The sequence below is a fragment of the Ochlerotatus camptorhynchus genome, unplaced genomic scaffold (genome assembly GCF_037179485.1).
Source record: "Ochlerotatus camptorhynchus isolate MF236.1 unplaced genomic scaffold, CSIRO-AGI_Acam_v1.1 ptg000278l, whole genome shotgun sequence".
NCBI classification, from domain to species: domain Eukaryota; kingdom Metazoa; phylum Arthropoda; class Insecta; order Diptera; family Culicidae; genus Ochlerotatus; species Ochlerotatus camptorhynchus.
In genome coordinates, this window is record NW_027040767.1 from 449,347 (window position 1) to 453,526 (window position 4,180).

The 4,180-nt window shown below is 40.3% G+C and overlaps 1 non-coding gene across 1 annotated transcript; it reads right to left on the reverse strand.

The window, feature by feature from the left end:
• Window positions 1-1,017: 1,017 nt before the first annotated feature.
• On the reverse strand, window positions 1,018-1,159 carry LOC135706455 (U4 spliceosomal RNA). The gene has a single exon (XR_010518170.1). It is a non-coding gene; the product is annotated as a U4 spliceosomal RNA (small nuclear RNA).
• Between the last annotated feature and the right edge of the window lie 3,021 nt (window positions 1,160-4,180).

The window sequence follows — 4,180 nt, forward strand, 5'->3', positions numbered from 1 at the left end:
GCCTTAGCTCTAGCTCTGTCATAACCATTGCAAGCTCGCAACATGTTTCTTCATAATGATCCTCCTCCACGAATCCATTAGATGTAACAAAGTTTTCACCAACGGAAAAACCGTGTTTCATTTGTTATTGTCTGATTTATTACCCAAAAGCACGAAAATTTTGTTAACATCGGTGTTTATTTTTCATCCCACTTGGTAGCTTTCACATCGTTCATTCGAGCTGCAATCGAATCCATGAGCCACATGAGTGGAGAAGTGCAGAAAATATTTATTTCAGTTTAAATTTCAGATCATGTCGAAAGCCAAGACCACCACCATCATTTCCAGTTTGTTGTTCAAGAGCAAAACCCGTCTTGAGTTGAGCCAACAAATTAAGCAATCGAGCATGCTTCTCGCGAAAATCGCGAAACATACAATTCCCGTCACGCTGGGATTGCATGTTCAATTCTCGTATTGCTGTCAGCCGTTACGAATTAGAATCTCGTTATCGAAAGAAATAAACTACACGTCACCTTGTTCCCTCAGGAATGTGCTGTAAACAGGGGTACGGCAGGGAGGATGTGTTGCTCCGTAGGACAGTGAGTTTGTGTGTGGTACGGTGGTTGGAAGACTCTCCAGGTTGGTTCGTGACCGGGGTCAATATATTTTCAATCCCACGCTGCCAATGGGTCACAAAGAAGCAGAAAACCAAAAAAAAAAAAAAATAGTATGTGCGATGGCTGCAAATGTCTAAATTACGTTTCTTCGTTTTGGAACAAGGTACACAATTCTCTATTCCAGCACCTGAGCCTCACCGGATGACCATTAATTCTTGTCTTATAACTATTTTTCCCCCACTGACAGTGTCCTCGGATTGGAACGAGCGATTGGATACGAAAGAAGGAGAATTCGACGCGGCTCGCATCTGCATAAGTATCGCGCGGTGAGAATGAATTATTTTCAAATTTTACTTAAGTTATTGCTGTTTGATTAATATTTATTAGATGATTCAGGTTATAATTTTGAAGCTTGTTCAGTCTGCACACGAAGGTGACAATGACTCAAACAATGTACGGTGCATACCTTGTGCGCTGAGAAGGTGGCTAAATAAGTTTTCAACTAGCAATAATCGCACCTCGGTTGTACCTCATTGGTTACGATATCGCCACTGCGCAAAGTTGTGGCTAAATAAGAGATTACACAATATTTGTTTTCGAGCAATCTTAGAATAAAAAAATCTCTCCTAAATCATTCTTTAAAAGGAAGCACCAATTCCAATCCGATCTTCCGTCATTTCGGCTTGAAAGATTTTCCATCCGTAATGAATAGTAATTATTTTTAATATCAATGTCGATGCCACGCCAAAATGCGCCCTGACCCATAATTACCGATGGCAATTAGTTCTCAACACTGTTTTTCGAGTGCCGTAAAATTGAATGCCTTTTCTTTTCATTACACTAACCGCAGAAAAGTGTGCCTGGAAGCGATATTGAGCTCACATGTTCCTCTCGGGAAGGCAGACAATTAGGCACACGCTGCTACCGTTTGCTTCACGTTTCGCGTTCGTGACGATGCTGGCCTCAATCATCATCACCATCAACGCCATCATGAATGTTCCCCGTTCTAAGACAATGAAAGTTCGAGGCGGAGATCCTTGAGAAATTACTCCACGCACTCAACGCTCCGAAGCTAAAGGCAATGAGCCGTTCAAGAGGCCATCTTTTTCCTCGGTCTGATGAGTCTTCGGAACATGCCTCGCGTGATTGTGCAGTTTTTTCGGGCGGAGAAATTTCCCGTCCATATTCGCTGTTTAAATGTTCTGGGGCTGGAACGAAGGCGTTCTCATTACATAATTATCTGCGTAAATAATAATAATCGTTAGAATATGATGAAAAGTGAGAGAACAAATGATAGGTCCTGGTGGTAATTTGAATGCAAATTGCTTGATTTCTGATCGTGTAACAAGTGCAATCTTCTTAAATTCCAGCTGCCAAAGCACATTTGATAGTTGTGTTTGTTAAAGAAAATTGTTCACACAATGTACGATCGAATGTTCGTCAATATGTGACAAAAGTTTTAATTAAATTAACTTTCGAAACATTCTTCTGAACGGTGCTAGTTAACTCCAAGCAAAACAAGCGTCAGGCCAGTGGCGATGAACCCACACATGCATGTTGATCTTGAATCTTCATCGCATCGTGCATTGTTTATCCAGACGAAGGCGCGCCGCCGTCATTTCGTTCCGTTTCTTACATTTTTCGATATACAAACATATAAATTTCGGACCACTGTTCTTTTCGAACATGGGTTGGTTAATAAATTAGCTGATAAAAGTAAATTATGGCCGAAATAAATTGAGTGTACTCAGACGCGAAGAGAGTGAGTTGAGCAACCCAAGCAACAACAAACATAAAGAGCAACAAAGAAGCCGCCTGAGATACCGCCTTAATGGCCATTGGCTTCATTAGTCAAAAAGAGGGCTGTTTGATTCATATTGCAGTTACGCATGCTCTCAAAAATCTTACAATTACAATAACGGAATCAATTATCCAACAGTTTTTTTTGAATGACTACTCTAAATTACCTGTATCAGCAAGCTATGGATTCGTGTTATATCCAAGAGTATTCACTATCACATAATCCTTAGTATTCCGGACTGCTTGTTCACTGATAATCCATAATCCTGAAAAAGAAAAAAAAAGAAAAATATTTAATTAACAAACATTTAGGTTAAAAAAAAACAAAACTTTCATAGCAACACACGTAATCTATCACGGTATTTCATACAACACGTTAATCGAGATTTCTGGAAACTGAGTTAATGAGACAATTCCATCAATTTATTGCAAATTCCAAACCGCATGTTTGTTCAGCCAGTTCCGATAAGATCATACGCATCGTTGAACACAAAAAAGTGTGTACCCAACCAGAGCCGCGCCGTTTATTTAAAACGATAAATATCCTTTGCGGTCGCCATTTGCATATTGGCCACAATCCCACCACTACTGCCTGGAGAGTCAACTACAAACACACTACCACCAGGCTCCGTGCAATCGGTGACAGTTTATGTAGGTACGAGCGAGCACCAGCAGCCGAATGACCACGAACATAGTGCATAATTTACTGCAACCATTTGCATACTTTCCGGCGCGTGAGCGCATAATGCCACTAAATCATTGATCGCATGTTTGCTGTCCCATTCCGCAGCTTAACCGCACGAGAAAAGCACATTTTTTTTTCGAGAACAAAATTTATAATTTAAATGGGCTCGGTAAATTGTGGGAAAGTTATTGGAAATTTAATCAGTTACATGTTTTTCTGCTGTATTTAATGACATTTTGTTGATTGCTGTTTTTTGCGACCAACAGATAACGAAATTCTAAATGGTCAAGCAGCTAAATTGTATGGATGAGATGGGTTTAACGATAATTTCTTAATTCTCGCCTGTAGACAATTCAATCCTCGGAGAGTGACCAACGGACGGATAATTCCCTGCAGTGCCGGGGAATTACTTCCCCAAAAGTCATGAATATTTGATTGGAAAATATTAGATCTCCCTTCTCACCCATTGACGGAGAAATATGGTGGACAACGAAGTGCTCTTTCATTCCTGCTGTGTGGCGTTGATGGTATAAACACTCATTTTAAAATGACTCTCAATTGACTCGTAAATCCTGATCCAGATAGCAGGGTTCCATTGTTCCTGAATGTAGAAGTTAGGGGTACTTTTTGCCAAAAGGCTTTAACTCACTCCTCCTTCCCGGCTGGACAGACAGAGGTTGGCTGCAAAAACTGTACCGGAATCGTACACAGACAATAGGAATCCGAACGAAGAATTTGAACGTTTGGAAGAAGCATCACATTTTACTGTACGCGTAGATAACAATTAAAATCCATAAAATCAACCCTTTTTATCTCCGGCAGACGCATTCAATGACTGACTTATCGTAAGTGTTGGGTTTTGTTCGTGTAGTCAGTTCATTAAAAAAAAAACCCTGATTGATCCACCTACCGGGGACAGGTTCCTTTCTCGTATAATAGAGTTTGCAAATTGGAGGCTAGTTAGTTTGAGAACAAATTGTAAATTGATCATAGCTGCTTTTGTAAACAATGACCTCAAACATCAAATAGGGTAGGACGGGGTAAGATCACCACCAGGGGAAGATGAGCACTCTTGTATATTCGATCCAAAATCCTATAA